The sequence below is a fragment of the Natator depressus genome, chromosome 3 (genome assembly GCF_965152275.1).
Source record: "Natator depressus isolate rNatDep1 chromosome 3, rNatDep2.hap1, whole genome shotgun sequence".
Classification (NCBI taxonomy): Eukaryota; Metazoa; Chordata; order Testudines; family Cheloniidae; genus Natator; species Natator depressus.
Genome location: NC_134236.1, coordinates 188,753,298 through 188,766,535, shown reverse-complemented (window position 1 = coordinate 188,766,535; position 13,238 = coordinate 188,753,298).

Below are 13,238 nucleotides of genomic sequence, written 5' to 3'. Positions count from 1 at the left end.
TGAAAGATGGAAAAGACCTCTTAGATCATCATCTGTCTCTGGGTTGTAATCCCTTATTAGGCTCAAGGCATTATACTGTTTCTACCCTTTATCTTAGCTAAAATGCTTCTTTCTGTAAAACAAATGTTCACTTTCCATTTGCAAATGTCCTGTATCTGGCAATAAGTTCTTAGTCTTGTTACGTTCCCTGGCTTTTCCTTTTATTTCTCTAAGGGACTGGTTCTGGGCAACTAAAAATCATTTTGGCTTTCTAAACAAATTCCCCATTTTTATCTAACCACCACAAAGTGGGGCAAAGCCTGCAACATTGCTTTTTCCACAATGCTGTTCACACAATTTAAGCAGTGTTTTATCACAGAGGGCAAGTCCCAGAACAGAGAATAAATAAATAGATGATTTTAGAGTACTGTAGATCATTGAACAACATGCAAAAAAGGCCCCTTGTTTTGAAAGAGCTGCATGAGCCTCAGCAACAATGAGTCTTGAAGCCTGATGAAAATCTCAGATGCTTTAAGGCTGTATTTGTTGGGTGAACTTTATTTACATTTGGCACAAATGCTTTCATGTGTGATGCCAGCAACTGCCAGGATACATGGACATAGCTGAATAAAGCTTATCTGGGTTGATACAGGGAAATATTGAATCAGCCTGAAAACTGCCATATTCAATCCATGTTTAGCTTTCTAAGTTAGCCTAGTTTCTACAAGAAAAACCTCTTTTTAAAAGCAGAAGGACCCTACATAGATTGTAAATACAGATGGCACCCTGGCTACTTTTTCCACAGTTATGGAAAACTGCAAATCAGATTCCCAAACTGTTTACTGTCTTTCTAATCTCAAAGGGTTTTTCTGAAAATGCCCCAGCTTTAGGACATTCATCACGACCAGGATTCTTTCTCAATTCACCCTTTGTGAATAACAATTAATTATATAAGAAACTGTGAAATTTGCCTGCACCGAAAGAAGAACAGCAAAGCAAGCAACCAACCAGCCACAACATCTTTGCTAAAAATCAATATGTAACAATGTGATCTGGAAAGAACAAAGAGCTGCCAACTCCATAAAATTCTCTGTGTCGTTTTACAAGGGGCGTTACTGACTCCAGTACTTCAGCAAATGTATTACACATCTGCATTCTGCAGCGTGGCAACAACTTGCCAGTGTCACTTTGTGGTGAGTGCTGCTGGTTGGAGTGGGATCGGAGGAGAGAGAAAGAAGCTGCTTTGGGTTTCTAAAATGCCATCTTGTATTTACGGATGCAGAGACTGAGACGGAGTTGCATTTTCCCCTTAGCAGCAAACATCACAATGTCAAGCTTTCCTTCAAAATGATTGAGGGGAACTTCAGTTTTTGACACTTGAACTTATTTTTTTTAGCTCTGCAATTATTTTGCTTTGGATAAAACCCTTTTGTGTGGGCAAAAGGACATAGGAGGGGGCAGATTAGTGGGAAAAGTTCTTGTTTGCTGGTTGGTGAATTAGTTGTAAAACATGGTTCTCCAGACACTCGGTCTCAGGATATTTTTGCTGGTTGCATATCACCAAACTTCCATCCTTTCTTTGTTCCTGGCCCCTTTCACTACTTTGAATACAATAAAGTTGCTTTGAACTTTTTCAATTATTTAACAACTTTCAAGTGAAGAAATATTTGGGTCTTTTAATTTCATTTTTGGCTCCCTTTTTTTTTTTGGCCTCCATTCTGTTTGCTAAACAGTAATTGCAGATCTTTCCTGCCACCTTTAATACTCCCAGCTAATTATCCTGAAATAAATCTCTTTCAAGTCTGCATGCCAGCAGTTGTGGGATATGAGCGGCTCTTTCAGCTCCCGGCTGCCTGTCAGTCAAATGGGCCTCAGCTGCAGCTCAGAATGATGAGTATTAGTCTCCCGCTGGGATGATTCTCCCAATCTCCCCACTTCCCACAGCATCTCTCAGGGCTGCACCACGCTTCTACCTGTTAGCCTAATCTGGGATTTTCTTTTGCAAACGCTGTTATTTTGAAAAGAGGAAGAGGATTCCTAGGAGAAAGACACTTGGTTAACCTTTTCCTAATTGTCATTGAAGGAAGAAAGAAAAAAAAAAAGTGGGTGATACTAAAAGGAAGAATGCTTGGCCCTTAAGTTCAATTTTAAACCCACTAAAAGTTGGACAATACAAACAATCCCTGTCCAGTTCTGATCTTTCTGTAGTCATCCAGGTTCCCATTGGCAAGATGTCATACTATTTGTTTGGGTTGTACAGTGAAGTAAGCCTAGGGTGACCAGACGTCCTGATAATATTGGGATCATATATTAGGGGCTTTGTCTTATATATGCAACTATACCCTCCCCAGCCCCCACTCTCCAAATAAAAAGTATCCCAATTTTTCACACTGGCTATCTGGTCACCCTAGGTAAGCCTTACTTTGGGGTGTCTATTGCTTTCCCATTTAAAAAGCAAGCAAATTAGCTCCAAAGCTACATGTATCACAGGACATCACAAAGAGAAATTTATTAGGGCCTAATTCTTTAAAGCCTTATTCATACAAGCAGTCTCATTGACCTCAATGGGGTGACTCACACAAGTAAAGGTTTGCAGGATCAGGCCCCTGATTTAGGAACCTGGATAGAGATGGGATGCCTTACATCGCTGAAAGGGCTATTATAAAGTGCACTAAGCTTGAATTATTTCAAGCTTATATCCGGTGTCTCTTGTTTGTGTAGAAGCAAGAGTGTTTGTTTGTAGCCGGAGTTAAATGCTAAGGAATCAAATCATTAGTTTACTATGTGCAAGCAATAATAGCAAGGGCTATTTTTAGATGCCACTTAAGCTTGTTTTCACACATGTATTTGTAATTTGACTATAGGACATATATACAATGATATACTATCACTCAGACACCTAAAGATATAGTTTTAAAATTAGAGGACTATAAAACTATTAGTATTAAAAGCACTTCTAATTTTTTCTGCTGTTTTTCAGTATTTATGCTTCTTAATTATTTAACACCTGGATTACCTCCGAAATGTAACCCTTCTCAGAGGATGCCATTAGAGAACCTTTTGGCTAGCTCCCAAGAGGGGGGTTACTGTGCCCCTTCTCATTTCACTACTGCCGTTTTATGGATCAGCCAGCAAGGGGTGCTCTGCCGACAGTTCAGCCATCAGCCTTCCCCCAGGATTATATTGGCTGGGTAATGTTTTTGGAGTCTGTTGCACTGGGGGCTTGGATCTAGAGTCCATTCCTGAAGTGAAGTGTTTTGGTTAGCAGTTAAATATGCACTCATCACATTGCTTGGCTGGCCTGGAGTCTTTCTTCCTAAAGAGTTTTTTTTTTTTTTTTTTACTTGATGCTCACTCTTACAACTGTGATGTGCTGTGTTGAATTAATTCTATTAACTGCCAAAGGAATTCCTTGCTGCCGAAATATATTTCCTGCATCCGTAAATCATTTTACCACTGCTTTCCGTGACAGTTACACAAGTGACCTTTTGATTTCACAATTTTTTTATTGATGACTTTGCTAACCACTCTATGGCAGTGCATCATAGTGAGATTGTGAAATCACCAGGGATACCCAAGAGTGTAATATATATACATTTTGAAAACAATATAAAAGTGAACTTTTCATGCTTGGACCTTGGAAACATAACATTTACACTGAGTAATTTATGTTAGCTTTAAGAATCTGTTTTTGGGTGTTTTCATTTTCATCTGCAAAGAGTAACTGGGAGCCCTTGTCTCTTCCTAACTAACCTGTTATTTAGTTGTTTGTTTGTTTATTTATCGTAGCATCTAGATTCCTAGTCCTGGATGAGTACCCCAGTGTGCTAGGTGCTGTACAAACACAGAAAAAATCAGTGCCCAATTCTGAAAGATGCTGAACTCTCACTGACTTCAATGGGAGGTGAAGAAGCTAATCCCCTTGCAGATTCGAGCCTGTAATTCTTTGATAATATAAGTGTGTTGGGCCAGAATAGGTGTGATATAATATAACTGTAAATTCGCTAAAGAAACAGCTTTTCTCTGAAGAAAGTGTTGAACGGTAGTGTGGTACGCAGGACTACGCACTGAATTAGGAGATCCAGAGTTCTATTTCTGTCTTTGCCAGTAATTGGTTATGTGGCCCTAGGCAAGTCACTTTATCTCTCTGCCTCCGTTTCCCCATCTATAAAATGGTTACCGTATGCTACTTAACGTACCTGCTTCACAGCACGATGTAAAGCACATCCTCAATTGATGTGAATTGGCATAACTCCATTAGCTATCCTTTGCCGGTTTACACTAGCTGGTCCTATAGAAATGCTAAGTTATTATTAACCTGTCTCCCAAGGAAGTTCTGTTATTCCTTTTTTTTTAAAAAATAAAGGCAAACCCCAAGCCTTGCTGCAGCTGTGGGATGGATTTGGCCCTTGAACTGACCCTACATTGAAGTCAGTGCAGTTATGTCAAGAATGCATTTGTAATTTGGCACTTTTTTAGCTTGCAAGCTCCTTGGGGGTGCTGTCTGTGTCATTTCCACTCTCTACACAGAAGAAGAGCTTTGAAAACCAATATATGAATGTATAGGGACTAAGGGCCTAGAAAGGTGGCAGGAAAAAAATGAAATCATAAGCAGTGATCTTCATTTCAATGAAGAGATCCTAATTTCTACAGTGACTTTTGACTTCTGTTGCCTAGGTGCGTTACAAAGTACTTGGTATCCAAATTCAGGAAAGATGGATTCATTACACCTAGAATGCCCCTTATGGGATAGTCTACCACACTGTGCTGATGACAGGCTCAAAGGAAACCACCCCTATCCTCTCCTTGCGAGCACAGAGAGCTATAGATGGTCAGACATGGGGAGTGAAAAATGGGTACAAGGTAACCTCAGAACAAGCTGATCAGTTGTTTCACTGAGTAGGTAACTTCAGTTTAGCAATCTGCAGAACAGAGGGGTATAAAAATTCTGATCCCTGGTGAAAAGATTTAGCATGATAGGGAGTTTAGCACACTAATTCCGGGCATCAGAAAAACCCATAAGGTGGACCTCTTGTTTCAATATTTGCATGCTCCATAGTTCCCAGAGAGACCTGGTGAAGCGGGGATCACCCATAGCATGAAAGGATCAAAGGTAAAAGTCAAAGCCTCACTAGTCTATCAGAGTACTAGTGGTACCTTAGAGACTAACCAATTTATTTGAGCATAAGCTTTCGTGAGCTACAGCTCACTTCATCGGATGCATTCAGTGGAAAATACAGTGAGGAGATTTATATACACACAGAACATGAAAAAATGGGTGTTTATCATACACACTGTAAGGAGAGTGATCACTTAAGATGAGCTATTACCAGCAGGAGAGCGGGGGATGAGGGGGAGAAAACCTTTTGTAGTGGTAATCAAGGTGGGCCATTTCCAGCAGTTAACAGGAACGTCCAAGGAGCAGTGGGGGGAGGGGCGGGAAATAAACATGGAGAAATAGTTTTACTTTGTGTAATGACACATCCATTCCCAGTCTCTATTCAAGCCTAAGTTAATTGTATCCAGTTTGCAAATTAATTCCAATTCAGCAGTCTCTCTTTGGAGTCTGTTTTTGAAGTCTTTTTGTTTTAATATTGCGACCTTTAGGTCTGAGATCGAGTGACCATAGAGATTGAAGTGTTCTCTGACTGGTTTATGAATGTTTATTCCCCCCCCATTTCCCCCCCCCCCCCCCTGGCTCCTTGGACGTTCCTGTTAACTGCTGGAAATGGCCCACCTTGATTATCACTACAAAAGGTTTTCTCCCCCCCCACCCCCCCGCTCTCCTGCTGGTAATAGCTCATCTTAAGTGATCACTCTCCTTACAGTGTGTATGATAACACCTATTTTTTCATGTTCTGTGTGTATATAAATCTCCTCACTGTATTTTCCACTGAATGCATCCGATGAAGTGAGCTGTAGCCCACGAAAGCTTATGCTCAAATAAATTGGTTAGTCTCTAAGGTGCCACTAGTACTCCTTTTCTTTTTGCGAATACAGACTAACACGGCTGCTACTCTGAAACCTGTCCCTAGTCTATCTTCACTGTGCAGCTCACATTGTATTTCAACCTGGCCTTCATATTGTTTCCAGGAACAATTTTTCTTCAACAAGAAATTGCATCTGCAATTTAGTCTGGGACAGATTCTGGATGCTGCTATGGCCTCTCTGCATCAGTCTGGTGGCATAAAAATACAGTACAGTTGGATTAACCAGTTGAGGATTATCTCAATGCTGCCCCTGGACAATAAGGTCCTGGTCCATGACTGAGAATCCTAGGTGTTATGATGATGATGATAATAATAATAAATAATTAAGTGGTGATCCCCAGCTGCCAAAATGGCCTACTGGGGGCAGTTACCAGGTGGTGCAAGTTAGAACAGCCACAAAACTGCTCTAAATTGTGCTGAGAGCCAAACAGATCCCAGGATTGGGGGTTGGTGATGGTGCCTTTGCACACACTTCTTGTACCAAGTGATCTGAATATAAAATGCTATGAATGCAAATGCTACCATTTTGACATCCTAACAGCTGATCTGCAAAATATAATTAGGAACTTAGAGGTTAAAAGGCAGCATTTGTGGGCACAGTTATTGCACCTGCGAAAAAGAAGGTTGCTTTTCACAGGCTTGTTTGTGAAGTGACAGTTTTCCATAAATATCGAAAACTTACAAAGATCACTTCATCTATTTCTATTTAGTATTATACATGAGGTCTCCTACAGCTAGGAAATAGCTAAATAGTGACCTGGAATATCATTTGTAAAAGTTCGACAATAAAAAACATTGACACACTTTCCCTTTGACAAATCTGAGGCACCGTGGTGGTTAGTTTGTGCAAGGTTTACTTAAGTAATAAATTGAGGTTTCCTGCAAAACATCTGGCGGATTCAGCTCTTATCTTCCTCCTCAAGAGGTGCAAAAAACACTTATGTGGTTCTGCTTAGCCGTGTTACAAATATAGATATTTATTTATAAGGAAGCATTGCAAAATAAGTTTGAGAATGTTCTCACTTTCACTCCCCAATGTTTATTTAAGTATATTTTTTAGTCTTTGGAACGTACCCTTTGGTCCCAGTTATGTTTCTATATTACAACAAGTATTTCTTTCTTAAATTAATGATGTAGCACTTATGAAAGGGGATGGATTCACAGCCCTGGAGACCAAACTCCCTAGTAATAATAATGATGATGGATAATAACAGACGTGTATATAAGGCTTTGCATGTGTTTAGAATGCTTTCCAAATATTAACTATTAATACCAGGGGGCCTAGTGTTCAGAGGTGCTGAGCACTCACAGCTCCCACTGATTTCAACTGGAGTAGTGGATGCTCAGCAGTTCTGAAAATCAGGCCTTTCCACAAAGTTCCATACTCCAACCCACCAATATGTCTTTGACTTTGTGTAGCGGAATTGCCTCTATGAGGAGTCTCCATAGCTCATAGTCTTCAGTTCACTGTGCTCAGAGGGGATACTCATGTGCTAAAAGCTAAGGACATGGCTAAGTGTTTCATTGGATCAGGGCCAGAGTCCTCAGCAACTTTCAAGATCAAACCCTAAATTGTTGGTTGATTACCTGATCAATAACTGAGGCCAAAATTTTCAAAAGTGGCCTTTAATTTTGAGTATATTTGGGTGGCCAACTAGAGGCACAGATGATGTCACATGCTAGACACTCAAAAGCTGAGGCAACCAAACTCAGATGCCACTTTTGAAAATGTAGGTCTACATTTTTATGTCTCTGTAAATAGAGCCTTTAGAGGAGAGATTAAAAGTTGTGTTCTGGTAAAAACTACAGCCAGGGCCGTCCGTCCCTAAGGGCAGTGGTGAGCTGGCAAAAGCTGAAGAACCAGTTCCTTCAGTCGCTCTGGGTCTTCGGCGGCACTTCGGTGGCAGGTCCTTCACTCGCTCTGGGTCTTTGGTGGCACTGAAGGACCTGTCGCCGAAGTGCCGCCAAAGACCTGGAGCGCCGCCGTGTGAGTAAAAGTTAAAAAGGAATTCTCAGGGGAGCCTCCACAGCCGAGAGCTCAGGAGGGCCGGACAGGCTGGAGTTTGCCCACCCCTTTAACAACCGGTTCTAAACTGGCTTCAAAATTTAACAACCGGTTTGCGATAACCAGCTCCAGCTCACCACTGCCTAAGGGGTGTTCGCCCTGATTCGCCATACCCAAGGGACGGCTCTGATTACAGCACTATAAACATGAAAATCTTTCACCAATTCTCCATTCTCAAATGTGTGTGCAGACCATATTCTTGAGTAAGGCGCAAGCTTAACTTGCAAGGTTCCTTTAGCCACTGCTTCGTCAGTTCCTCACAAATTGCATACATTAAATTGCTTTAATTCCAGGGAGGGGTCAATGTCTGCAGTCCTTAAATTCCTCTTAAATGACAACAGGAATTTTTCCTGTATTAAGGACTCCAGAATTTGGTGCAATGACTCTGTCTTATGGAACACATGATAAATCTGTCAGATAAAAGCTAAAAGGGGTGGCAAGTGGTCTGGGGGAGAAAACTGTTTTCCTGTTCCACACAATTTGTTGAGATTTTGAAATTTTTTCCCATCCCAAATCAGGACAAAAGTCAAATTCTCAAAATTTTTGTGAATGGATTATAGAAAAGTAAAATAAAATAAAATAATAAAAATTGTGCTTTGTGTCATTCAGAATGCTTTTTTTTGCTAATTTCAAAAGGTTTTAATTTAATTTTGATGTTTAATATCCTTTTACTTTAATTAGCTTAAATTTGAAACAAAAAGTCATATCGAACTGGAAAACTAGAATTTTTCTTTGTGAACATGTCGAAAGAGGACATTTTGAGAATTCTGAAACTTTTTTCCAAATATTTTGTTGAGAAATGTGTCAACACCAATTCTATTCTATACAAAATTTCAGTTTTGATTAATTGATATTTTTTGGATGAAAAAATGATTGGCCAAAAAATTCCCGACCAGCTATAGTTGAAACCTCTCATGCCATGACTGACTTTGGCTCAATATCTCTGTCTGTCAGTGCGTAAGCAGTTTGGTGACATCTAATTACATTGTTCCTGTGGAACATCTAACAGTTTGCTTCCTCACTTTCTTCATCTCTCAGTCTTTCTCTCCAGCCCTAAAACCTTCTGTATTTTCCTGCATCTTTCTCCTTTTTCTGTGTCTTTCATTACCCCAGTTTCTTCTCTTCACCCTGAAACACCAGCTGATCTCAGACTGAAATGCCAGTCGGGATTCAGACTGAACTCCTATTCATCAAAACCAACAGCAAATAGGGAAGTTTTTGAATACTTTCAGTCATTCTTGGTGTGCTTGCCTACAGTCTTCCTGAAGACAACCAATAAATAATGCTTCTTATCCCCTAAAAATTAAATTAAAACCATATTTCTTTGAGGTTGGGGGTAGGTTAATTACAAAGAGTTAACAATGTCACATCTAAAAAGGCTCCTTCATTTTCTTTTTGTAAACTTTAGAATGAAACTTAATAGCTTATCTTTTTTTGCCAAAACATTCAGTTTAGAACCAGGGACTCTGCCAAATATGGCTAATCTTATTCTGTCTGAAAGCTTCTGTCAAATTAACCCTTTACAGTGCTTGCCTTATAAAATTGCAGTGGAAGTTATTTCATCATCCTAAATTTTGAAACTAGTGTAAACCTGGAGGTTCTGCTTGGACGAAGTTACGTGGAGATTGTTTTTTGTTTGAGATTGAGATTTGTGGGATTTCTCTTTAGAAATGCACGTGTAGGCACTGCATGTGGGGACACACACAGACAGAGGGTCTAGTGTACATGTTAGATATAAGAGCTGGGTGAAATCTTTAGAGACATATATGAAAGTATTTATTTAATCATCTAAAAGACCCTGAATCAATTATGTTCATATTTGAAAGCAATACAAGAAACAACTGTTATGCACTAACATTCTTGGCAGATTACATAACTGCATACCAGCCATTTGCAAATGTAATCACTCTCCCTTATCAAATATAGTGTAAATGCCCCAACTAGCCACTGAATTCAGCTGTGAACTTGAATGTGAAGTCTAAATGTAAAGATGAAGGCATACCTAGACAAGTCTGCAAAGGACAAAAATATTGATATATATATCCTGTCAATACATTTTTCAGGCAGTTGAAAATAATTGCAGAACTACCCCAAATAAAGGCTTTTATGTGTGTTTAATAGAAATGATAGGGAACCACACTATGAAAGATGGTTGTGCTAGACAAATCATTGATGGTATACATACACACTACATTTATTCAGCATAAAGAAAGACAGTCACAAAATCCAGCCAAATATGTTATACTGGACTTACAACACATGATTCCTACTGTTAGTTCTAGCTACTAATTTACTAAACCAAACAGATTAAATTCTCTCTTTCACCTCCCACCCCAATATACAAACACTTAATTGTCATCTTTGGTTTAACTGCACCTCTCCCTTTTTAAAGTGGAAACTGGATAAAATGATTAAATATCTGTTGAGAATATAGCTGACTATTCTAACTAGAATGCCTTCACTATGCATATTGCCACTCTAGTTCTTGAGAAGAATTCTTATGGTAAAATTTCAGTGTTAAGTCTTTAACTTCTAAATACCATAAGGGAAAGGAGAGACCACTTATAGGATCTTAGTTTTCTTTCCCCCCACTTGAGATTTTTTTTGTTCTGTTTTGATATATGTATGTAATATAAGCCATAGTTAAAATACGTCTTATATATCGAACTGGTGGGAAATTTTTCAATAAATTGTTTTAGTTGAAATACAAACTATTGCAAAACAAAATTGGGTTTAATGAATTTTCCAACTCAAATAATGTTGGGGAAAAAAATGTCGAAATTATAAAAATATGCTAACATTTTCAAAATGAAAAACTTCCTTTTTCCATTTCATAATGACCTCAAATGTTAAGCTAATTAAATTGAAAAAAGTTTTTAAAAAGAAAAGAAGTCGAAGTCAAAGCAAAATGTTTTGAAATGATTGAAACAAAATATTTCAGTTGACCTGAAAGAAAGAAAATTGGGGTTTTAGTTTGCAAATTATTTCTGAGATTTTTGCTTGTTGTCCTGATTTGAGATGGGAAGTTATTTTGAACTCTCAAAACACTTTGCAGGATGGGAAAACTGTTTCCTGCCCAGCTCCTGCTATATGGCAAAAAGATCTAAGCCACTTACTAGGCTATCCTCTGCCTAACAGCAACGTCCACTTTACACATGAAATATATACTTTATTGAAAGACAGAAAGAAAGAAATGTAGGGCACGATTTAAAAAAAAAAAAAAAAAAGACTGCCAAAAGTTAGGCTCCGAAGTGCACATGTTAGCACCTAAGTAAATGGCCTGATTTTAAAAAGTTCTTTCCTGGAAGCTCCCATTGACTTCACTCTGGGTAAAACTGCATTACAAGGGGACATGGTACACAAAATGGCAATGTGCATGCCTACGTGCCTGTTTGCAGGCACAGTTTATGTGATTTGTGTGTGCAGTTTCGGCTGATACTTTTTGAAAATTGGGCCACTGGAGGACTAGGCTGTGGTCTGCCCTTGGACAGTTGAGCTGTGCAAGGACATTCTCTTGTTTGTGCCCTTGGACTGTGATCTGCCCTTGGACAGTTGAGCTGTGCAAGGACATTCTCTTGTTTGTGTGAATGTGGGAAAGGACCAATCAGAGCAGCTATTCTTATTCTTAGTACTTTGTATTATTGTAGCGCCTCAGGGCCCTCATCATAGACCAAGAGCCCATTGTGCTAGGTGCTTACAAGCACTTTGATTTTTAGTCAGACATTTATTCCGTGCTCTTTCTGGTGCCTCTGGATATTTTCTAAAATCTTGCTTTATTCAGTTTTCATTTTCACACCATTTTTTCCTTCCCTTTTTTTTTTTCTGTGCTGAGAGTGACAAGTGCAAAAAATAATTGAGGCTTAAAATGAAAAAGTCTCAGCTGACCAGGCACAGTTCAGATGGGCAGGATCCTTAAAAGTACAGTACCCAGGAGGTAAAAGGACACCACTTCATCCCCCTCCCTTTGGGACCTTTTTGGCATCCAGATCTTGAACATTCAGAAATTTTTTTATCAAGCTGATTCTATATTTAAAATACAGCTACTGAATGGTGGCTGACTTGTCAATAACTCAGGAAGGAGCAGGCAGTCTTGTTTTCCAGTACTCATTTAGACCCAACTTTTGCCCTCAGATATGCCGGTGGTATTGAGGTGCCTAAAGATGCAGATAGGCATCTAGTTGATTTCAATGGGAGTTTGGTGCTTAATCTGCTTAGGTGCTTTCAGTAATGCCACGATGCATCTATCTGCATCTTTAGGAACCTGAATACCTTTGAAATTCTTGCTCTTTGTCTCATAGTAGGAAGTTTCTGTACATCTCTAGCCTTATGGCCAATGTACAGGCAGCTTCTTTGAAATAAAATGGGACTATTTACTGGGCTATTTAGGATTCTAAGACAGAAAATTATGTTTCTTTTGCTGGCCGATGAAAATATAACATAGTATTTTTTTTCTCTTTGGTAATATGATGGGGGCGAAGGGGGGGGAATTCAAAAAACAAATCTTTATATCTAGGGACAATCTGGCTCTTGGAATCAACAATCTGTTCTATGAGTCACAGCTCCTTCATTCTTTTAACACTTTAAGGAATCCTATCACCTACAAAACCTCCCAGTCTACAGAGAGGAAACCTGCAGGGCCTCAGCTGGATCACAGGTACAGAAAGGTTGTAAGAATGAAGGGGATTTATTATGAATGTGTGTGTATAGATCACTTACAGCACCTCACTGTTTGCACTTGGGGCCCAATTTTGACACTCTGGGCTAGTCGACCTAAGTTACGCTACTCCAGTTCCGTGAATAATGTTACGTATCTTAAGTTGACTTACTGCAGCGTCTTCACTGTGCTGCGTCGATGGGAGACGCTCTCCGGTGAACTTATCTTACTCTTCTCAGGGAGATGGAGTACCTGGGTCGGAGAGCACTCTGCCGTCAATTTAGCGGGTCTTCACTAGTTCCGCTTTTAAATTTTGTATAATTTGTATTTTCTTCTGTATCTTTTTTGAGATAGGGCAACTGGAATTGTATGCAGTGTTCTAAGTAAGACCACACTATTGAGTTTTTTTTTTAATCACTGTTCCACATTTAGAAGAGGTTTACACTGAGCTGTTCACAATGACTCTTAGGTCTTTTCCCCTGTGTGGTTATAATCAATCTAGAACCCAGAAATTTGAATCAACAGTTCAGATTATTTCTTCCAGTGTACA